The 24,736-nt window shown below is 37.9% G+C and overlaps 1 long non-coding RNA gene across 2 annotated transcripts in view; it reads right to left on the reverse strand.

Annotated features, from left to right (window-relative positions):
• Positions 1–24,736, reverse strand: part of LOC144366193 (uncharacterized) — a 205,994-nt gene that overhangs the window by 11,775 nt on the left and 169,483 nt on the right. For both annotated transcript variants that reach the window (XR_013425138.1, XR_013425137.1), the window contains 2 exons: positions 8,849–8,973; positions 7,012–7,101 (listed from right to left, as the gene is read on the reverse strand). This is a non-coding gene — a long non-coding RNA (uncharacterized LOC144366193). The remainder of the gene's footprint in view (positions 1–7,011; positions 7,102–8,848; positions 8,974–24,736) is intronic.

Here is a 24,736-nt window from a genome sequence, read left to right on the forward strand (position 1 = left end):
CCTGATTTAAAGGTTAATCTCATCAAAAAGTTCCCCCATAAAAACATTCAAAATAATGTTTACTACTTATCTGGATACCTTGGCCCACCCAAGTTGACATAAAATCAACATTTCAGGTGTTTTTTAGATACATGTTAATTATTTAATAAGTTGTAACAAACAACCCTTCAGTCATATCTTTGATTTAGTCTTTGATTCCCAGTCTTCATTTGACTTGGAGAATTTTTCCCAAGTACAATATTGAAAGAGGGCATATAGTTTTTTTTGTTTGTTTTCAAAAGCATTTTTACCTCCTTTATGCTCCCTCTAAATTCCACTTACAAATTCAATAATTCCTTTATTAGCTCATCTCTTTCTTTTATAATTCATATTTTTCATATTTTCATATTTTTTATATATTTCATATCATTTCCTGAATTTTTTATGACTCATGTCCATAAGATTATTAAATAAATTTTCTGTCTGCTAAGTTATTGCAGATGATTGATTTGCCAATAGTTTCACTACTGTGCAACATAAGATGACATATTTCCCACCACGTATAGCAATTTTCTCGTCATATTCCCAGCCCATATTTGTAGCTTGGACTCAAAGAACATTATGAGGTGTTTCATTTATTCATGGAAGGATCTCACATAACACTACCATTTTCTGTCTCAGTTAACTATTGCTGCATAACAAACCTCCTCAGATTCTAGTTTCAAAACAAAAATAGTTGGGGCTGGGGATGTGGCTCAAGCAGTAGCGCGCTCGCCTGGCATGCGTGCGGCCCAGGTTCGATCCTCAACACCACATACAAACAAAGATGTTGTGTCCGCCGAAAACTAAATAATAAAAAAATATTAAAAAAAATAGTTTCTTATTACTTATGAATACTACTTGGTTAGGAGGTCTTGCTAAATTATGTCAGGTTCAATTGATCTAATCTGGTCTTCACCTATCTGTGATCTATAGTCAGGTGGTATGTCATTTGGGGGGTGTCAAAAATGCTCAAAGGGCAAATGGAATTTGTTCAAGGTTACTGCAACAGAGGAGAAAAGGAAGAGTTCATTCTAAACTCAACTTTACTAAAGTGTGGGAGGAATTTTAAGCTCTGTGGTGAGTTAATGGAAAATACTGGAGGATGGTCAGGGGAAGTCACACGTCAACTGTGTTTGCTAATTGGCTTTATCCAAAGGAGAAATAAACTGCTTAATCTTTATGACTCCAGGTACTTTTTGAGTAGGTGACAAGAAAGTTAGGCTCCTACTACAAAGATTGGGAGCTAGGAGTTCAGTGTTCCTGACAATTACTTTTCAAAAGTTTGGTTCCTATTACCTTGAGAATGATATTCTTGGGTTGTAAAATTGTCAAGAGACCTTTGTTTTAAAAGGTTCATATATCAAAATCAGAGAAAAATAATTTAATTATATATTTTCTGAAGAATGTGCTAAAAGAAGGATAGTCAGGAACCTAAAACCAGAAAGAAACCTGTCTAAAATTTAGGCACCCTGAAGGAAATGTTAAGGCTGCCTTGGTCTGGGGTAACAGGACTAGGATGATTTTGGCTGAGATAATTTTGTTCTGCTCCAAGTCGCTCACTCTCCAATAGACCAACTCAGACGTGCCAAATTCAAGGGTCAGAGAGTTAAAGTGAGAACAGGAAAGGCCTCCTGAGAACAAGGCTTGGAACTGGCATGCTGTTACTTCTGCTGTATTCTATTAACCAATTAGAGATAGAAGCATAATAAGGACAAAAGGTGGGCAATAAATTCCACCAGTCATGGTAGAGACAGGCAAGTTGCAAATCGCTTTGCAAACATTATGATTGCATGGTGAGTCAGGAAATTGGGGCATTTTGGCACTAAGTTTATCACAGTGATTCTCCTTGCACAACTATAATTTAAAATTATTTTAAAAACTTCCCTGATCCATAGCAAACCTGGACTTCTCTATAACCTGAAAAGATGGATTTTATAAAAGGAATATTCTGAAGCTTTCTTCTAACTGATGGTTAGAAAACACTTAGTACTCCATGAAATATATATCATCAGTCACATATTAACTGAGCGTGAACTTCTAAAACCTGGGGTGTTCCCTATGCTCACGGCCAGCCTGTGTCACTCAGTGTTCATCACTCTGCTCAGAGTGCAGAGCATGCTGACTTGGCCACTTTTTCTGAGAGTGTCCACCTTTTCCCTTCGGTTTCTGTCTGTACTGTCTCCTTCTGGGTCAACCTTGTTAAATAGACTTCTTACAAGGTTGGGGATGAAGATGGACACCAGTGGAGATTTTTCAATGGGAGGTAATTCATGAGACTGATAGTCTAGAGTCATGCATGCATATTGGTGACTGAGTCCTTAGTAGTCATTTGTAGCTCCCATAAATAAAGATGTTGGGATTTCGGTTTTCCAGGTTTAATTCTGGCTGTCTCTGGAATTTAGAACCTGTGTGCAATTTGCTATGGATCTTTTTTGATGTATTTCAGAAAATGTAGAATGATCTTAAACATATTTTTTGTAGCAGGTCATATTGTAGGTGGTAATGAATATGAAAGACCATTTAGGACTTCAGCTGGTAGAAATCAGGGTGCTACCACCAGGGGACAGAATCAGGCTGAGGAAAAATCCAGGCACCCAGAATCAGAAGTAGACATGATTCTGATGAATTCATGGAAGCAGTGGATACGGCACTTTCCAGATGCATAATTTTAACTTCTTTTTTTTTTTTTCCCCAGAAAGAGGAATTTTGTAGTTTCGATTACACTGAGCAAAAGACTTTGGGAGTTCTAAATAAACGGTAAATCAGAAGAACACCAATATTTATTACAAAACATCCAAAATCGGTGTTCTTCTACTTTGTCTTGTTTAGAAACATTAAAGTGCCTTAGAAGCTAGCAAGAGATGCATTTTTCAATAGCAAAACATCATTTATTTAACATGCACTACTGGTTTATTGTTTCTTTTATCAGGGTAATTTCACATACTGCTGCTTTCAAGAGAGCGGCTACCTCTGCTTTCTTTCTTCCTCTCATCCCTTCCATACCTACCTTCACCAATCAATCACTCACACTGCCTGATTATTGCCCACCCCCTTCACTTCCTCATTATTTTCCATCTCACAAAGAGAATCTTCTAACGCTGAACTGGGGTAAGTGATAGGTGATCTAGAAAATTATCTTCTTAGAGGGTTTGAATTATTTTTTGTGACTGCTGGATGACAATTTCTATTACTCATCCCACACCAAAACAAAAGGCAGTGATTTTCCTGCTTTCACATCTTAAATGAAAGTAGCCTTTATTCATCAATTCTTTTTTTTCCCCCATGGTCATAACTTAGACTAATAAAAGTTGATGTAATGGGGGGAAGAGAGGGAATCTGAGTTTATAATGAGAATGATACTTTATCATTCCCAACAGATCTTGGGCTCTGTGTAGGCAGTAATTAAAGGAGGGTCTCAGGACTTGTAAGGACATAAATAAGCTTCCTGGGAAGAGATCTTTATTGAAGCTCAGTGGGGACAGAACTCAGAACAGGGACAGAGGATTTCTTGTCAAGAAGATGTTTCAGAGATTGTGTGAGTGGGAAACTGGAGGTCCCCGCTGAGGGCCAACTCTGTTCTCAAGTGTTCTCAGAGCACAGTGAATCCTGGAGGTGCTCTCATCACTATTACAGAGGGGCAGAGAGACTGAGAAAAGCTTCCAATTAAATGTGAAAGGCTCTTATGTAGAAGAAAGTGTTCCGCCACTATCCTGGATATAAATGCTGCCATTGAAGCACAGGGAATGAGCAAGCCAGGTACCTGGAAGAAAGTGATTCACAGAATAGAAAGAGCTTCTGACCAGGGAGATGGGCGGGGTTTTAGAATGGAGACCCCCCCCCAAAAAAAAAAAAAGAAAAAAACAATAGCAACTGAAACTGCATCTCTTTGATCTCTTTGGGTCTGAACAAAGAGAGATTCTCCCTTGCAATTAGAAGTTTCACAATGTCCTTCAATGTCCTGGCAAGGTCACTTCCTATTACAGAAATAGGATGTTAAGGAATGCATGAGAAGGCTTAAGAAGGAATGGGTTATTATCCCCTCTTTCTGTCTCTCATTTAAGACATATAAATGTCTTTCCATAAGGAAAAAGGAGAGTAGGGAGGAGGGAATGAGATTGGTGGTGGAGAGAATGAATAAATTGAAGGAAGGAAGGAAGGAAGGAAGGAGCTTGTCAAGAAGGGAGGAGCAGGGAGGACAGGAGGAAATCTTGGGACCTTTGAATCAGTCCTGCAGCTATCTGACTTGCAGTCAGGTGTAATCAGGTTGAAATGAACTGTGTTGAGGGAGTAGGAGCAGAAGCCAGGCTCTTATTTCAGTAATTTCAGTCTGGGAGATGGAGTTTAGCATGATCAGGAGAGAAAGGGGAACTGCCAAGCTGACCATCCTATTTAGATTTTCTTAGGATTGGGGGATGACTTTGATCTGAAGTTTTCTTGTTTATTACAAGAATTGTGAGGTCCTTTTATAATCTGTTATTAGTGGCATCTTTTTCATTCTCTCTCACCCTTCATTTTCCATTCTGTTTTTCTAAATTAGTGCATCAAATCACATGGCCTTGAAAGCATCATAAAGTTAGGCCACATGTCCCAGTTTGACACATGCTGAGTTTGACTGGGATGAGTTCTGGAGCAACTTCTGTGGATTGGGAGGATAGTCTGACAGATCCAGGTTGTGCTACCCTACCTTGCATGTATAAATTCTATGACCCTGACAAGTTTCAGGATTTGTGCTATGGTTTGGATGTGGTTTGAGTGTGTTCCTCAAATATCATGAGTTAGATGCTTGATCCCATGTGGCTATGTGGAAGGTGACAGAACCTTCAAGAAGTATGGCCTAGTGGGAAGTAATTGGGTCACTGGGGGCATTTGATGTAGTTCTAATGGGCCGTGGTTAGCTGTCATGAAAAGGTTGTTACCAAAGAGCAAGACTGGCTCCTGCCCACTCTGGCTTCCTGTCTTGCCCTGCAAACTCACCTTCTCCCGTGTGCTCACAATGCTGTGTTGCCACCTGCCAGGAGGCCTTAACTGGAGCTGAGCAGAAACCAGGAAAATTTCTTGAGCCTCCAAAAACTGTGAGTTAAATAAATCTTGTTTTCTTTATAAAGTACTCAGCCACAGTTATTTTGTTAGAGCAATGGAAATGACTAATACAGTGAAGTTTCCTCATCTTTAAAAATGTGAATAAATGTATTCCTTCTAGAATCATAAAAGAGAGTGAAACACAAAAGTGTCTAACATGATTCTTGGCAATGTTTATAAAAAATCCTAAAGGAATAATGAATTCAAGTTTTAATACCTTACACTAAGGGAGAGCAAGATGCAGGATAGGGTCCTAGAAAGAGCTTTGGTTTGAATGACAGAAAATCTTCAGCTAAAATTCAAGTCTTCAATGTGCCAGCTCTTTGCATTAGACTTCCTGAATCTCTGTGTGTTCATTTGAAAGTGGAATTAATAAAATCCACCCTGGGGCACCCATGAGAATTGTTCCTAATGCTCAGAATGAGCAGCTTAATCAAGAAAAGAACTATAGAAGGAAAGTATGAAGAGATAATGAGTCCATCTTGTGTGTCATCTTGACTTAGGTTAGAAAAATTGGAGTAAAAATGTGTGGTGCACATAAAGAAAACCAATCCCTGATCAGGAGCTGCAGAAATTGCTGTGACTTGCTAATTGAAGTTTAGAAAAAACTCTTTAAAAGTGAGATTAATGTCTAAAGGGTGAAAATGGTGGAAAACAGCATCAACTGGTCAGTGTTGAGAGCCAACATCCATTAATGTGATAATTTTTTATAAAAGGAAAAGCAAGCTTAAAAAAAAGAAAGAACTAAATAATTGCTTTAATCAGTAGTGTTTGCCTCTGTCAGAGTCAATCTGACTTATCCTGACTAAACATGCAGCCAGACTCCAGAACTTTCTAGATCTTGAAAAATGAAAACTTTCAAGAAACCAGGACATTTTCATTTCTTCTCTCTCTCCTCTCTCTCTCTCTCTCTCTCTCTCTCTCTCCCTCCCTCCCTCCCTCCCTTCCTCCCTCCCTCTCTTATTCTTTTCTCTGTTACACAATCTTTATCCCTGCAGAAGATGGGTCCCTACAATTCTGTAATACACATATTGCAGTTCCTCCCGTGAGCAGTTACTGTGCCCATCCTCTAAGTCTTCATTCAAAACACCAAGCAGATAAAAGCCAGCAGGGGCTCATCTACAACAGGTGCAAATATTGGTTCAGTTAGACAAAGCCAGAGGGTCAGTGTCATCCTGTGGTCAGAGAGAGTGTTGGGAACAAGCACAGACTACAAAATGGCAATAAGAAAAGAGTTGCTTAAAGGGAAAAAAAAAAGCTAAATGTGGCCCTTGGTTTTCCACTTTACGGAGCAAACTTGGCATCTGGCAGGTTTTTTCACTTGTTGACTTTGTTGCAATCAGTTGATGGGGGTGGATATAATGAAGACAAGAAATGCTCAAAGTCAGAAAGAAAAAAACATATAGTCAAATTCACTGCCTTTCTGAAAGAGAGGATGACAGACTTTTCTATCATTCTTCCCAGATTTCAATTCCAGTCAGAAAACATTTTATTTTTACTTTGAGTTAAGAATTTTCTTGGAGAACCAGAAAAGAGTTTTCCCACCACATCCTGTTCAAATCAAGGAGTGTAGCTGGAGGCTGTGCACCAAATCCCATTCCTTGAATGTGAAGCCAGAATTAATCCAGTAATTATCTGCATTGAGAGTTAATCAACCACCTCCTAAGTAAAGAATAAATTTCATGGTATTTCCTACCTCATTAAGGAAAATTGCCAGCTGACATTCTCTGCCTATTCCCTCCCCAACTTGCACAGATAAACTCATTTTAAAGAACCAACCTGTATGAATCTGAGACATATTCTTTTAAATTTTTGCATTGACAAATTTACAAAATGAGCTAGTTTAAGGTCCTGTAGAGCAGCATGCTGGGTAAAGGAAAAATAAATGTTCCCCACAGGGGATAAACTTACTTGGAATTATAGAGAATATCAGTCAATTGTCCTCTTTAGCCACCTTAGCCAACCTCTCCGCCTTTCCTCCACTTTAACTCCCCAGATGAGCTGCAATTAAGAGTTATGTTAGTATGCAAATTGGTCTCTCGGGCACTGGATTGGATTAATAGTAACTGTCCATCATGTGTTGAGAAGGAATCTGAGGTTTTGTACTGACTGAATTTAGAAAGAATGCAGAGGTTAATATTATTGAATATTAACCAATAATATTAATATTATTGTTCTCGTACAGTAGAAAAGAATAATGCTAACATGTATGCCATTAGGCACCTCTGGCTGTATTGAAGGAAGCTTGAAGGAGATGTTATTTTCTCCTTATTAACATAAAATCATATGGTGACACTAAACATGTGAACCCATGTTCAACATTTATTAAACACCTTTCATATGCCAGACACAATCTCTCTCTCTCTCTCTCTCTCTCTCTCTCTCTCATAATTACCCTATGAATAGAGTCTATTATCCACCCTCATAGATGATCAGAATCTAAGAAGTAATATGCCCAGCCACATGGCTAGGGCATGGTGGAACAGAACACGGAATCTAGGCCTGCTAAGTCCAGGGGTCTTAATCCTTCAGCTGTGGTGTACTATATGAGGGTTCAGGGTGCAGGGTGTCAAGTAGGGACCCCGTGTTGGTGCCATAATGAACTCCTTCACCCTGTCTCACAGCCGGCTTCATTCACATACATCCTTCACTGTATTTTACTTCCACAGAAACCATATAGATAGATAGCTATAATTATTCTTAAATTTGTACCTTTAGAATTGCTTGAAAGTAGTCCAAATCATAATGATTATAACCATAAATATCAGCAGCGATCTCAGTATCTCACTCCATAGTTAAAATATTGGCATTTGGCGATGAAAGCAATAGAAACTTGAAGCAAAGAAATTTTCAAGTCCCTATTAAATCCCAACAATGGCATATTACAATAAAAATATTAAAAAGGACAAATTAAAAATAATTTTGTTTGCAGTAGAGTTTTATGTTTGTGTATATCTGTCATCAAATGGTTTCAAATGCACTTCACCACAGGTAAACATCGTATTATGAACTCATTTGTGTTTATGATTCATTGTGAATCTCATTTCCCTTCTGTCAGTTATTTTTTGCTTTATTTTAAAGTACAACAAATACATAAAAATTACAGGATTAGTGAAACCTCCCATTGGCCACACACATCCCCAAACAATTTGTACCTAGAGACTCTATTTCAGGTTTGTTTTCATCAAATTGCCATTTGGAAACATAAATTTTCTTCTTATGATCAATACAGATCTCACTCTGTTCATTCTCAATCCATTGCCTGGGTGATTCATACATGGAAAGCCAATACTTCACACAAGGAGGCAAATGGCAATGTAAAGAAGCCATCCCAGTGTCTCCAGCATATCTAGTGATAAAGCCAAAGCTGTGTAAGAGCAGGCCATCTGTGGGCCCCTCCACCTCAGTCCTGTTGGGAAAAGACACAGCCAGGCTTTCTGATGCTGTGTGTGTGTGAGTTCAACCTACGATTGCCACGGGTGCTTCACCAGGTACTCAGAAAGCACCTGGGGAGGAAGCTTCTGTTGGCAGAAAAGGTGCTCATTTTCTGTACCAATTTTCTGCAGTTGGAGAGGCTTATGCATAAACAATGAGAGAAAAAGGGATGGGTCAGCTTGCCAAATGGAAAGCTGCAGGTGTCCCTGCAAAACAAGCGGAGACAAGGAAAACAGCCAGGCGGTGCTGTGGAGGAGGTGAGGGCTCCTAGGAGCAGACCTAGGATCAAGTCTACTTCCCACCATTTACTCACCGTGAGGCTTTAGGCAGGTCGTTCAACATTGCAAAAACTATGTCTTCGTCTGTGAAACAGAGACAATGATCCAGATTGCTGTGCTGATGAAATGAGATGATGTCCTTAGCATTCTGGCCAAACATCTGTATCAAAGTAATCGTTAGCAAAAGTCAGGCACCTGACTGCTTCTTTCCAGCACCTCCCAACAGAAACTAAGACATTATTTGGGTCTCTAAGCCATCATTTCAGCAAAGATTCTGTGAACAGCTCCACGAGGGAAAGATGGCCTTGTTTTCATTGATTACTAATGTGTGAGGACTAATATTCCCCCACTGTGTGCATGTTAAATAGAGTTGTCTAACTATTTCAGAGTCACCCTGCCTTCAAGTCATCTAGCTCCCTCTAATCATTTCATTTATCCTTTCCTCTGGGATATTATACTCTGCGTCCCTCCCACAATTAAATTTGAGAAATTATCCCTCTTCTACTCTCTGGCAATGTAATTTAATTGAGTAAATTTCTCATCCTGGTTCTAGAGGTAAGCACATGACTCCAGCCACTGCCAAGGAAAGTGTTAACTGTTGTTTCTTTGTTAAATAGAGTTTAAAATGAATCTTTTTTTTTTCCCCTTTAGAGATGGTGGGTCAGGGCCCAACTTTGAAAAATGTTTGTCCAAAATGAGTCTAACACAAGACACAGAGAGGAAAAATACAAACCTTGGTGGCATGATTTGAGACCCCTTCCAGCTGTGACTGAAATGTGCAGCTTTTGTTCACATTGGCCCAGGTTGCTAAGGGCTAAGGGACACCTACCTAAACTGGGATTGGAGAACAGAGCTGGTCAGGGTTAGCCAGGAATGCAGGTGATGGGTACCCTGGAAAAGAAGTATCATTGCGATACTCTAGTGGGATAAGAAGATGCGGGTTTCAGCAGTGGAAGAAATTAAAACCTGGAGCTGCAATGGTAATGGGGCAAGTTTTCTGTGTTCATAATTTCATATTTTTTTTTCTTCTTAACTTACCATCTGTAAACGAGAGAAGTAAATGGTGGAAAAGCTCCAAATGATGAGTACAGGTAATAAGAGCTATTTCTGAGGAAGGAACAATGAGTTATCTAGATGATAAAGCTGTTCACAGAAATAAAGTGGAACGAACTCTTAGTGGAGAAACAAATGAGAACAGTGTTCACTACCAGCAGGAGGGCCCAAAATTCCTACCAGGTGCCAAAAGGCATATATCGCTTCATATGATGCTGCTCAAACTGGCTTCTCGTGAACTGAAGATTTTTTTTCCCCTGAAAGCATCTCTTTCTGTATTTCCCCTCATGAAGCCTGTTTTTTTTTTTTATTTCTACCTTTTCCAAAATATTCTGATAAATTTTTTTGATGTAAGCCCAGTCCATAACATATACCTGTCTTCTGCCTTCATGATTTTGCTGTTACTATTACCAAATAATATTCAGTAAATATTTATTGGATGATAAATGAATATTAAATGTGCATTAATTTCTTGCTTATTTATTCAATATGCAATTACTGAGCACAGGATCGTAGAAAGAAAAGGTGTTGGTCTTTGTCTTCTAGGAGCTCACACATGATTCTTTACCCGTGTAGTATTTCCAGAGAGCAGGACTTATTTATTGTTTCTCTTGCTGTCTGTATGTGTGTGCGTGCATGCATGTGTCTCTGGAGCCATGAGATGAAATACAGAGAACATTAATACAGAACAGTAACTTAGGTCCATTTGATGTCTTACAAAAAAGGGAAGGGATGATTTCCATTTGCAATAGAGGCCTGGGAAAGGTAGACTATGCAGTTACATGATTCCTCATGGTGTCTGCTATAAACATAATAATAATAATTTAGGGTCTTAAATAACAACAACAATAACAGGGTCCTAAATAATAATAATTTAGGGTCCTAAATGTTATGATTTGCTGAGTATGCAGTGTCCCTCGTGTGGAGCTCAGGAAGCTCACTAAGGTGGAGGTTATTGCCAATGTGCAAGGCAGGAGGCACATATCCCTATATCCCCATGATGTGAGCAAAGTGAATTATTATCACAGGATGGTTAACTGTCTCTTCTGCAATGCAGAATAATATTAAGACTAGAAAGAGGAAAGGAGTTTTGCCTTCATTGAAATGAATCTTTAATGCTAAAGTTTTAAATTTTTGCAGTATTAATAGATTTATCTGAATTGAAATTCATAAATCAAACTTGATCACTGCAGAATATTTTAACCATATGTGAGGTGGTGTTATGTGCTTATGCTATTTGAACACTAGAATTTCTCTGTTTCTGGTGAGTTTTTTTTGTTTTGTTTTTGTATTTTTGTATTTTAGGTAAAGTTTGTAGCAACAAAATAGAAGGCATGTCATGAGTTTTTAGTCCTACTTTATCAGCTACTAGGATTGGATATTAGGAGGAAAAGATATTTAATTTCTCTGTGCCTTTCTCATTGCATCTATAAAATGGGAATAAAACACCAGGATTATTAAGCTGAGAGCTTTTTTAGGACCCTGTGGGCACACTGTGATCAATCCTTCTTTCAAACATCCCTCCAAGTTGTTTTCCTTATGTGCTGAGCCCGGAGTCACAGTCCTGTGTATCACCTTTTCTTATTGCACAATTGTTTGGGATAGGAGAGGACCTTATTCTCCATAATCACAGCACAAAGCAGGTGCTTAACTAATGTGCTTGGGAGGGGATGCAAAAATACCACACTTATTTAGTTTCTCCTTCAGTTAACGCATAACATAGGAGAAAGCACATTTAGGTATATAGATATCAGGTATACTAATCACAGGCAGTAGGTGTGGGCTGAAACATGACTTCAGGTTTATCAGTCCTTATTCTTTTTCTTCAGCTGACTTTCTTCTGTCCTTCAGTGTGAGAGCAGCCTGACCCCTTGGGCATTCTACAAAGTCATCAGGAACCTAAAACAGGGAGTACATTGAAAAAAACAAGGAAAGAGGAAACAGAACGGAAAGAAATGACTGACTGGAAGGTGATGTGAATGTACCCAGCTCATGTCTTTGACTAGCTTCCTCTAGCAAACATGGACAGGGTTCTCTCTGTCTGGGAGAGGATTCCCTCCTATTCCAGTCTGCCCTCTACTCGGAAGAACAAGTGTTTCTTTTGCATCATGGATTCAACTCCACTGAACTCATTTCAACCAAAGAAAAAGAGAGAAAGATTTTCTAATTTTGTTATTTTTATCATACAATTTGATTTCTGTTACTTCTTTATTTCTAAACTGCATTAAAATTCTTGTGAAGTTGAAAATACGAACATCATGCAATTCCCCAGGTAGTCTGTTGGATGGTTAACCCCTGTGACACCACCCTTGAAGGTGATCACAGTCCGTCTTCCTAGGAACAAACATTTTAAATTAAACATGAACTCAGGTTGGAAAAGATGAGAAATCCACTTGCATTGTAAAAAAAGACTTTCAAGCAAAGCCTTACACCAAGTCATTTTAGATGGCATGATCCTATTCTTCAGTAAATCCAAGTTGAGTCTTATCTACAGTCCCATGTTTTGGAGTGATTTTAGTTGGAATACAATTTTACTTAAATAAAAAAAAAACATTTCTCTACCTTTTAAGAAGTAGATTAATGTCTGATGTTCTACTTTTGATGGCTTCATTTTCTCACTGAAACTTTTGTTTACTCTTTGATTTCCCAGACTTAATTCTTCACCATTCAGAAAAACTCAGATTTCCCACCTTAATGCCTTTGCTCATGGTGGCCCATCTGTAAAACAATCCTTTCTCTGAGACTCAATTCCTCTTAGAAATGTGTTCATACTTTTCCCATTTTTTCAGAAGTGGCTAACTTTCTTTTCTTTCTTTTCTCAAAAACTTTTCTCAAAAACTATCTCACAGGAATATTCATTATTCAACAAATATCTCTAAAGTTCTCCCTTTTGGCCAGCTACCATATTGGCCACCAGAAATACAAGTTTAAATAAGAATACAACTAGTCTGAATAAGTTCTCCCATGCACTTATTCTATCAGCATTATTCTTTTGAATAACGTGTATATGCATAGTATATATTAATGTGCTTAGCAATATATAGTTGAATGAATATATATATGTATCTATTTGTAAACACAGGATGCAGTAGAAAAATACATGTTTTAGAAACAGCAGAACCTTGGTTCTACTTAGACCTTTATCTCTGCTAAACTGTGATCTGCATAAACTACTTAACTTCCTTGAATTTCAATTTTCCCCTCTTAGTGGTATTTGGGTCATGGTGGGCATTAAATGAAAAAGTGTACACCAGCAGTTGGCCTATGTGTAAAATAGAGGAGAAGTAGCAAAGATTCTGAAATCTTTAAGGTTCTAAGATGCTAAGATTTCTAAAATCACTAAATAAAATTCACTGTTTTGCCAAGATCAGTGTGATCTGACTAAAGCCAGGTGTGATTTGGCTCCCTGTTGATGTGAGGATTGTTCTCCTTTCACAATCAAGGTCAAGAACACTCATCCTCCCTGCTCCCAAGAATGCAGGCTTGGTAGTGACACTTATTTCAGGAGCACCTTCCTTTCTGTGCTGCGTCACACAGACATGCCTGGAGGGATGATAGCGCATCTTGGGGTATTCCCCAAGTTGGGGAGCTGCCTGTGGAGTTGATATGTTCTGTATCCTCTCATCACAGCTTTAATCTATCTTTCAAGTGGCCTAATGTTGAAGATAAATGTTTCCTGGGGCCTGGGAATTCATAATGGGCTGTAATTAATTACAGGTTAAGAAAATATAACAAGAAATAAGGTAGTCATTTTAAAGTTCTAAACAGAAAGAGTCAAGGGTTGGACCTTAACTAATTGGTTTCCTGATAAAGGTTTCCTCCAGGGCCTTGGAGAGACCTTTTATTTTAATGAGTATTTGCCAAGATTAGAGGTTTCTCTAAGCTACTGCCTCCTGGTTATCACTATCACACACACACACACACACACACACACACACACACACACACTCAAAGGGTGAGAAATCTAAACTTTGTAACAGCCTCCAAGATTTGCTGAATTCAAAAGGAACATTATATAAAGTTACCCTGCAGTGTGTGGGGTGATGATTAATAGGCCCTTCTCTAGTTCTGTGCCCTTGGGGGCTCTCTTTTGCATTTTAAGGCTAAAGCTGAGGCTCAGAATGGGTCAGTCTAGGAGTTTCTAAATGGAAGTTGAAACTTCCATTCCCCAAACTTGAATCTACCTATAACTCTACTCAGCCTGGCAACTGAGAAATTTCTATGATTTTCTTCAGTTACGGAGTAATTTATGTTTCTAATAGTGATAAAATAAATAATCCTCTAATATCCTGAATTAATAAATTCACCATTAAAGGTATTCTCATCTTTTAAAATCTCACTGTATTTTCTAGCTGGGAGGCATGCAAAATGATACCCAGTATTTCAGGCAGTGTAGTACTAAGGAAAACACTTCCAGCTTTATCAGTGGCTTCCTAGAGTCGTTAACTGTGAAGCTGAAATAAACAGGACTCGGTGGAGAAATGAGGTAGTCCTAGGAAACCGTGTCTCCCTTTATGCAGAATTCTGAAAGCACAGATTTGTTGAGTGGTTTTAACACATGTCCACAAAGTGATTCTACGTTTCTCCAATTAAGAGTCGAATTCCACACCCTCTGACCATGATCTGGCCTTAGTGACTTGCTGATAACACAGAATGTGGCACATGATTCTGCATGACTTCCAAGGTTAACTCATAAAGATGTTAGAGCTTTTGCCTAGCTCTCTTATGGGGCATGTGTTCTCAGAACCTTGATCCACTAGGTAAGAGGTCTGGCGATGCTGAATCTGTCATGTACGGGAGACCACCTGGAGAGACCCTATGAGGATAGAGATAACTGAGAATTCCAAAGGTCTCATGTCCCAGATCTTTGAGTTTTCTCAGCTCATATGAATAAAAAAGCTTTCAAGATGGTTTCGGTTGTCACCTGTCCTCAAATACATGAGAAACTCAAGCAAGGAACGCCTAGCTTGGTTCAGATATCCACAATAGCCCTGAGCAATAATAAGAAATTATCATTGTTGCTCATGCCCCTAGATTTGGGATATATTATTACATGTAAATAGATCATTAAAACAAGGGAAAAGCAGTAGGTTGGTTTGGCTGGAGAAAAGATTTCATCATGACCACATAAGGACACGAGTGAAGTCGAATTAGACAGTAGAATGAGGTGGGTCTCAGGGGACCTAGAATTTTTGGTGGAAAAATTCAGTTTTTTTTTTCTTTTTGACAGAAGTAAACTCTTAGCATCTTAAAAGATGATTCTGGTAGAGTCGCATCGATCACAACTTGGAAAAAGGAGATCCATGGCCCAATAAAAATTCTAAAAGAGGGAAAGGGTAGAAATGAAGATAAAGAGACTGATTTTGAACTCAGATAGTTCCAGTTTGACTGCTGGCAGATCACGTGCTCCTGCCTACTCTTATTTTCTTTCCCTACCCCTTCCATCTCCGTGTGATGGGGACAGAGAGATGCAAGTGACGGATACACGAAGTTAAAGGAATAATTTATAAAATGGACCTACTGAACTGACCCCCCCCACACACACACACTTTCTTTTCCAAGAAACAATTTACCTGCAGACCTTCCTGAATTAAGTGAACAGGATATGTCACATTCCTCAACAAACTACCTATTGTCCACAGAAGAAACAGAGGTCTGAAATAATATCAGTAAGAGAAACGCAAGTTACCCTGAGACCCTTTTGCGACCCTGGTCATAGATCAGATCCCAAAACTCAGGGAGATAAAGACCATTCCTCTTAATCATAAAATCTGTAAGAATGTGTGGTTAAGAATCCAGATAGAACCCATCAGCATGAACCAATTGACTAGAGTTGTCACTGCAGTAAAGACCTGAAAGTCTGATATCATCCAGCTGTCAGTCAAGACTGAAGAGGTAGACCTGGACAAGACTCTCTGGAAACGTCTCTTGGATACCCAATAAAACTGAAGTTCAGGACAGGCACACTATCCTTCTCCTCTCTGAAAGGAACTACTCTCCATAGAGAGTATCCCCTCCCCCTTTCCTATCCCTTCAACAAACGAATGACTGTTTCTCTGAGTGACATCTATGAAATCTTTCTGACTTGATCACAAGAATTGGGGTTTGAAGGGCAGGTCTTTGTACTGCCTCAGTTTCCCAGAAGGCTTCATATCTGTAACATATAGTATCTTCCACTTCCCGGGCACATGGCAGGCCTTGGCAGATATTTGTTGGCAAGAGAGAAACTGTAGTTTAATAAAAATACTTTTGATTAAAGGAGGAAGAATTTGGTTCTATTTCTGGCTTCAGAAGTTACTGATCATATAAAAATTAAGTGCACTCCTTGGGACCAATTTGCTTCTATTGAAATTGCAATAATATTATTAGGTTCCTGAGCTTATTGCAAGCATCTCATTTCACTTTTAAACCGCTCCCTAGCCAATTTTATCAATACTCATGGCTTCTGTTATCTCGTAGATGCAGAACCTTCTAAATGTAACTCCAATCTGTCCCCCCAATACTGACCAACACATCATCTAATATCATCTCCATCTGATAGCTATGGATAACTCAGAATCAGCATGCAATAAAATGAAATTGGCACTTCCTTGTTCCAGTCTTCCTCTGGCCTCCTACTCTCCACAAATAATTTCTAAAATGTTCTTTGTAAGGAGTCATGACCTAATCAAAAGATATAAACTTTAATGACAAAACTGGCCAAAGTAAGAGACTAACAGGAATAAAATGTTTGATTTGAGAAACTGTCTGGTATCATGAACATTTCCTACAATCACAACCAACCCTCTCTTCCAAAAAGAATTTGGCTTGCCCACATTACCTCATGTGCCCTTCATTTCTCATTTATTAAACATGAATGAATTAATAGCAGAAAGTCCCACTGCAAATTGCTGTACCTGAATCAGCTGCATCCCCAAACTAACAATATCAAAAACATTAATATCTGATCAGGATGCCCCAAAATACTGTAGATTGTTTACGTCAGTGTTTGTGATCATAAATTTATTTTCTATTATCTCCAAAACATTGCTTAATTTCTTTTATTTAGAAAACACACAGAATATCTCCAGTGGCATCTGATTATGGGTTTTCTGGGCTCACAGCATGAGAATTCAAATCATATCTACCAGATAGGATTTAGAAGAATAACAATTTGGATTTCTGTCTGAAAAGAACTGGATGAGAAAAGATGGTTAGTCCATCTTTTGGCACCACAGTGAATATAGACCCTCAACAAAACATAAAAAGGTAACACTGGTGTCGTTTTCCCTTGTTAAAGATGACCTAATGATGTGAAAAAGGACACTGGGTCTTGCCACCCTCCTTTGGACCTGTCTCACACAGTGGTATCTCTTATCAGGGAAAAAACGCTTAGCTACATTTCAAATCAATCTCCATTAAGATTACAGCTGAGATAAGAAGTTCCCTTTGAGTCAGAATAATTAACTTTTAGTTAGTGTTGATTTGATGCATTTTTTTAAAGTAACAAGGAAGGAGAGGAAGACTGTAATTTCTTATTTCAGAAGCTGTCTTGAAGTCAGTGGGGTGGAGAGTTTTGAAGAGCTTCTTAGCTCTTTTCCTTAGTGGCTTTGATTTTTCCTAAGAAGCCTGAGCTGATTCACATTTGGCAAGTGGGGTGGTAGCTGGGGACAGCTCAGGTTTGTGGATGGTAATGGGAAAGTTTAGAACACAAGCCAAGCTCTATTCTGCACTAAAGGAGCAGGCTTAGAGCTACCAAAGACGTGACTGTTTTCTATGAGCTCAAACTTGCTTCTTTCTTTCTTTCTTTTTTTTTTTTTTTGGTTGTCAATGTGCAGGTTCCATTGACATTGCATCTGGAAGAATAAGTCATTGATGCATGATCATGCCAGTCACTGACACACCCTACACTCGCTATAAGTGAAATTAGTGTTCACTCAAAACTCTTAAGAAACCCATCCTGTAGAAACTGGTTATAAGGAATCCCAGATCATAACAAAAATATGGCAAAATTTCTTCTAGAGGTAAGAAAAACTGATGCATATGCACTACAAGAATGTACTTAAATGAGGGGCAAATGCTTAGCAAAAAAAAAATGCCATTTAATAACTACCTTTAGAAAGTTTTATTCAATCCGTAGAACTAAGCATAAGCCATAGTTCACCCCATTATAAGTAGTCAGAATACTAAGATGTTATTTTAGCTCTCTAAAAGCACAGCATTTCTTGACTACCAGAAAGAGAAACTTGAGGAAGTAAACATAGGGCATCTTAAAATGGTAGAAATTGGAAGAGAAACAATGGATTACAGATCCGGCTATGCCAGAATCCTTGTTTTATATTAGCTCCCCTTCAAGAAAAATTTGAAACTTGAAAAAGTTGAAAAAATAGTCTTTGCAGGCACTAATGAAGAACAAAATTTAGCAAAAATGTAGACTCTTTGACCTTTGTAGAAAGAAAATGACATTGTGTGTTTTATAGGTTTTATCCTTGGGTTCCTTTCCATTCTACAGTGTACAGTGGCTAAAACTCACATAGAAAATAGGATGCTTGTTGGTTTTATGCATTTAGAGGGACAGTGACTGAAGCTGACAAAGTAGCTGGAAATGAGAGAATGATCATGAAAAGTGGGAAGGCACAGTGTTGTGTCCCCAAGCTTTGCCTCTGAAATCCCCTCACACTCGTTGCAGATACTTGAATTTCACATGCCTCCAGAGAACCCAAAAGAGAGCAACAACTGCATAACTGAAAATCTAAGTCGAAATTTCTTCTATTCTTCATCACAGGGGGAAATAAAGAGAGTTTGGAGTTTGAATCCTACCAGGCTAAACAAGTAGGGTAGTCACCTTGGGCTTCCCATGAAACCCCAGAAGAGCTAATCCATCAAAGGAAAGGTGAAGAGCAGTGGTTAAGGATCTTCATGAAACAAAGGGCAAATCTAAAGGACACAAAATCTAACAAAGCATACCCCAAACAGGGAACAATTTCTATGTGATTAGCCAATAATTTAACTACTTATTAGAATAAATGTTATTTGGAGAAAGGCACCTGAAACCAGTCTTCAATGTAGTATATTTAAAATGCTTAGTATATAATCAAAATTTACCAAGTACCTAAAGAAATAAGACAAATTAAGCTAAGATTAAGGGATAAAAGCACACAACAGAAAAAGTGTTAGTGTTTCATAGGTGTTAAATTGATAGAAAAGGAGTGATTTCAAGGTGACAAACCATAGGTTAATTATTAATAATGAAAATGATATATAGGATTTCAAATAAAAAATGTGAATTGGAAAATATACAGATGGTCTTAATAGCCAGCTGGAGAAGGGAAAGATAATGGAGTCAAGAATAATGAAAAATAGAGTAATGGAAATTATCCAATTTGAAAAAAAAAGGGAAAAAAAGGATGAATTAGACCTTAGTAACCTGAGACACAATAGGCAATGTTTAAGCATGTGGATAACAGGTTTTCTAATAAGGGAATTAATAAAAGAAGTGGATTATTTATTTGTAGCTCTGATGATTGTTGCTAATATTGACAGGACACTCCCCATGTTCTAGGCATTATAAGCTTTTACATATAGATTGTTACATTTTCTCAACTCCATGATGTAGGCATTAGTGAATACAACTTTATAGATACGTAAAAAAGTGACTCACAGAATTGGCTTTCCTAAGTAACCACAGTAGGAGAAACCTAAGAATATGGTTTTCCTAAATAACCACAGTGACACCCTCAGTGTTCCTGATGCCTGCGTAAGATCTCCAAATCCACTTTATCTTTCCTTGTTAAGTGAGAGCTCTATGACCTTTTCCAGGTATTCTGAATCTACTACAACTCTGTTTCCACAGGGATGCTAATCCTCATCCTTTATTTACAAACAAAGGAGAAAGTATTCCAGGAGCTATCATGGCATAGCAACATTTTGCAGATTGAAACAAACAAAACATGTAATATTTTTCAAGTGGTTAATAAATGCTGATGGGAACACCTTTTACTGACTTACTGGAAATTAGCATGCAACCTGACTAGTGACATCTGGAGTCAATTCTTACCTTCTTGAAAGATCAATTGCACACATCTCCATCCAGGTTCATTTTTAGTGTCGTTTGAAGTTTACATGAAAGAGTATTTAAACTAGAGTTTGGCCAACATGTTAAATCAGAGTTTTACCATCCCAACTCCCCACACACATACCAGAGAGCCAATTAGTAAACATTTGCCAGCATTCCATTGATATTTACCAAGCTACCACAGAACCCTAATTTGATGACTTAACATAAGTTTTCATTTCTTAATGAATACACATGATTAAAAATATGAATCAAGAGAAAATTTTATATTCATATGCATCATGAACCTAGAGAATGTGATAGCATCAATTCATTTTCTCTCTAAATCTGGGCTCCAATTTTTTTCTCTGCATTAGCCCAATTCTCAGACAGGTTTTCCCCTTGAGATGAAAGAATTTGCAGGGTGAAAGGCATGCCCACTCTTGATCTTCCCAATCACAATCTAAAAATTAGTCTATTTCCTATGCATCTGATTCTGTGGCCAAGTCACAACATTTCCTCTGGAGTTTGGAGGTAACATCAGCTCCATCCAAAACACAATTTGATAGTAGAGAGCTCTTCAACCTTTCCTCAGAGGGAAACAGGGTTAATTTTAATAATGGAGGGGATTCCGAGTTGCATGGCTACCATAATACCAGATGCTCATCAACTCAGCATGCCCATGAATATTCAGGCCAAACTATAGCATGAAATAGTAGTACCACTGCTTACCCACCAACATACGGACTTGTGCTGATAATGGTTTTCCAAGATTCTGGGGACTTTTGACCCTGATACTACATGTAGGTCTTCTAGACCCTCAGATTGCCTCTTTCACAAAATGAACATTTTTTTTTTGCCACTAAATTATTTGGCTAGGTTCTCAACTAAATTCTTTAGTGCCAAATCTTGTCCACCTGGCATCTTAGACACTCTCTGTGCCACCTAACACACAGTTCCAGAGTAGCATGAACAAATGACAATGACCTGGTTAAAAGAAAAATAAAGGAAAGGGTAAAACATTATTATTATTTTTTTAATGTTACAAAGAGCATAAAAAGAAAAAAAAAACAGAACAGGAGTTTAATCTTCTGTGGGTTTTCAAGCGATCTGAGGTTTAGCATGAGAAATATTAAATGCAATCTGAAACTTTGAGAAAGAATGTGATTTTATGTTTTCGTCTTATTTAAAACGAACGAGGCTGCCAGTTCTCATTTCAGCAACTATATTTTATAAAGCTATGCTTTGTAGGTTGATCCTGCTGCACACATGGATTACTGGAGAGGTACAGCTCAGCTTTCCAGAGCCGGGGAGCATCCCTTTGAGATACAGCTAAAGAGACAAGCAGAGACAGGTAAATCTCTGGCTTTCAACTTATTTTCCTCATCTTCACTTTTGCCTGCTCTTTGAACAGGGTTACATTGCCATCACACATGCCTCATTCTGTCTTGGATGTGCTTTTCATCTTCTTTTGCCCAAGACATAGCTGGTTCACATATTTCCAGACCAAGAAGGGACTCCTTTGGTCCTATGCCTGGAGAAATTTCACTGTTACAGAAAGACTGGTTAGTTCTGTATGTCAGATTAAGAGATCATCTTTCCAGTGAGCGTACCAAAGCAGTTTGAAAGGTTCTATTTCAGACCTTGTTATTAAGAAGGAAGCCCACATATGAATTTGAATTGTCTTTTTATTTATTTACTTTCTTATTTACTTATTTCAGTGCTGGGGATTGAACCCAGTGCCTGCTAGGCAGCCATGCTACTACTGAGCTACATCCCCAGCCCTGAATTTGTATGGTCTTTATCTTCAATCTACCCTTTTGACTTGTTACCCTAAACCCTGCATTTATTACCATCCTATATTTATTTTTAATTTTCCCCTTTACCACCAAAATATCTCTTTTCGTTTTTATCTACCCATCTAAATGGACCTACATTTTAAAAGCTTCTTGATATCATATCATATACCAAACTTGTCCCATCTCTGCTTACTTGGTCCACAACTGTGACACTATAAGCCATTTTATTTATTTATTTATTTATTTTTATTAGCATAAGCCATTTTAATAATATTCATGGAAGTTTTTGTTTTCTTATCTATTTCCCATTATTATTACTAACCAATATAGTATCCAAAGCAATCTACATACTCCTTACATCTGGGCCCACTACTGTGCATTCCTTGTATACTTAAGGTTACAGTGCTATTTGTTGCTATAATGAACTTAATTCTCTCCTTGACTTTACAACAACTCCATAGACTATCACATTTTTTCCAGACACTGATTTCTTAATTCTTAATTCTCCAACTTAAATGTATTTCAATGTTGTCTAGATTGTTGGGGGGTGGGCCTGGGATAGATATATATATATATATATATATATATATATATATATATATATATATATATAATTCCCCCCCGCAGGGATCCATTCATAAGGATTCAATTTATATAGGTACACACACACACACACACACACGCTTGGTGGCCTGAGAAAAATCAAAATTAAAAATTTGAACTATAGTTTCTACTAAATGCATACTGCTTTTGTAACCATCATAAAGGTGAAATTAAGTCAAATTATTGGTTATCAGCAATTATTTATTTGTAAGTACATGCCAATACTGAGTATTGCATAGGACTAATTCCAAGTTTTAAAAAATGCATGCCAGATGGGCTGGGGTTGTAGCACAGTGGCAGAGCACTTGCCAGCACACGTGAGGCACTGGGTTTGAGCTTTAGAACCACATGAAAAATAAATAAAGGTATCGTGTTCATCTACAACTAAAAAATATTTTTTTAAAAAATGCACACAAGAGAGGCAAGATAAAATTAAATGCATTCAATATCTAGATAGGAAATTTGGAACATAATTTGGTGTCCATGTGGGTAGGCAACATGTAGCTCCAGTCTTGTTATTCTTTGGGAATGAAGATATAAAATTGTAAGATCATTCAATGTTTCCCCCTCCCCAGAGTAGTATGTGAAATCTTTCACTCCTAAGTATCAGTGCAAAAAATGTATATAATAAATAGAAAAACAAGTTTGCTTGCTGCTAGCTTGAGTTCTATGCTTTATATAATGTAGTTTTATTTAAATAGGTAGCCTCTGTATTAATAGATAAGAAGAGACCACTTAGTCCTCCAGGGTCTCTGATATCTTACCCCTAAAATGGATCTAAGATACACCATATGATTTTTTAATTCATTCAATCCTACCAAGTTCTAAATCTCTGGATTCTCATATGAAATATCATAGTATTTTTATTTGTTCTTTTTTAAAAAAAATTCAAAAACTACTTATTGAGCTATTCTTGAGCTAGATGTTAAGGATAAGAAGAAAATGAAACAGATGACTCTTATAAGTCTTTCATCTAGTGAAATAAATGATAATACATCTCAACTAAAATGAAAAATCAAAGTCTTGTTGTTGAGCAATTTATAGTATGATTAAGGACATGAAAACCACATAGATACAAAAAAGACCTGAGATTCTTTTTCAAAAGCTCACAGACATGAACATATTGCCCATTAGAGGAAGGAGTAATTGGAATAAGACATTATTATTTTTTTCAATGAAAGAAAAGCCTTTAAACCGTTAAAATGGGGCCATTGTCAGAGAACTATGAGGATCAGGCAGCCTGAACTCCAGCATTGGGAAAGCATTTGGCTAAATTTAGTAAACACAAAGCTGGGACATTGGGACCAAGGCTTTGTCAGAATGCATCAGTCATCTGAGAGAAAAGATGTAAGACGATAAGTCTTTTCAGATACTGTAGGTTTTTCAAATGGGAAAATGGGTTACATTTGTTCCTTATTGCCCCAAGGGGTAGAATTAGCTTTAATAAATAGAAGATTCTGAGGATAGCTTTCGGGTGTGTAGAAGCAAGTGATTCTCCCATCTGTCGCACGTGGACAGGTCAGTTCCAAGAGACAGTTTCTCTCACAGAAGATACTAGAGGAGAAGAAAGAGAAAGAATAGTAGGGCTTTGGAGAGGGGATCTGAGCACTAGAAGGTGAGGTGGATGGTGTGCGGGTCCACAAGTCTTACTGCTCATCAGAACCACCTGGGAAGATTTTTAAACATGAAAACATGAAAAGAGTCTGATTCACTTGGTCTAGGGGGAGCCAGAGAATTTCTGTTTGGGGCAAGTAATTCCCAGTTATTCTGTTGCAGCCATCTGCCAGTGAAACCACTGGACTAAGTTCTGCAGAGTACCCCTTTCACGTTTAGGATTCTCTAAAATGGCTATTAAAGCAGTCACCTGGTTTTGACCATGCATATTGTGTGACCAGCTGTGCTGTTTGCATTTTGTTCTTTACCTTTTTTAATGCTTCTCTCTTCCACAGGGCTGATTCTCATATAAAAGAGAAAAATGATGCTTTGTGAGGTTGTATCACAATGAAGTCAATACACCACTATCTACAGTGCTCAGTCTGTGTTTCTTTGTGCTTATGGAGAGTTGTTCCTGGAATCAGGAGGTATAGGAAAGCAGAAAGGAGGTGTCCCCAGGAATGTGGCAATAACTGAGCTAGTTTTGTGATCCTTTGATCAAGTAAAATCTTCTACTACAAATAGCAATTAATTACATTTCCCAACAAACCACTGGGTACTAAAATGCCTTTTATTTATTATATATGGATAAAAATAATTCAAGAGATGGAGATAACGGGGAAGATAAAGTAAAAGGGAAAAGCTTGAGGGGAAAACACTTTTCAGATGGAATGATATTTGTCTGATTAATGTATTGACTTCCTACTCATATTTAATGAATAACTGCATTTAGAGCCACACAGAACTTTCTCAAAAGGAACTGTTGAAGCAAGAGAATGTAG

This window comes from Ictidomys tridecemlineatus, chromosome 1 (assembly GCF_052094955.1).
Source record: "Ictidomys tridecemlineatus isolate mIctTri1 chromosome 1, mIctTri1.hap1, whole genome shotgun sequence".
NCBI classification, from domain to species: Eukaryota; Metazoa; Chordata; class Mammalia; order Rodentia; family Sciuridae; genus Ictidomys; species Ictidomys tridecemlineatus.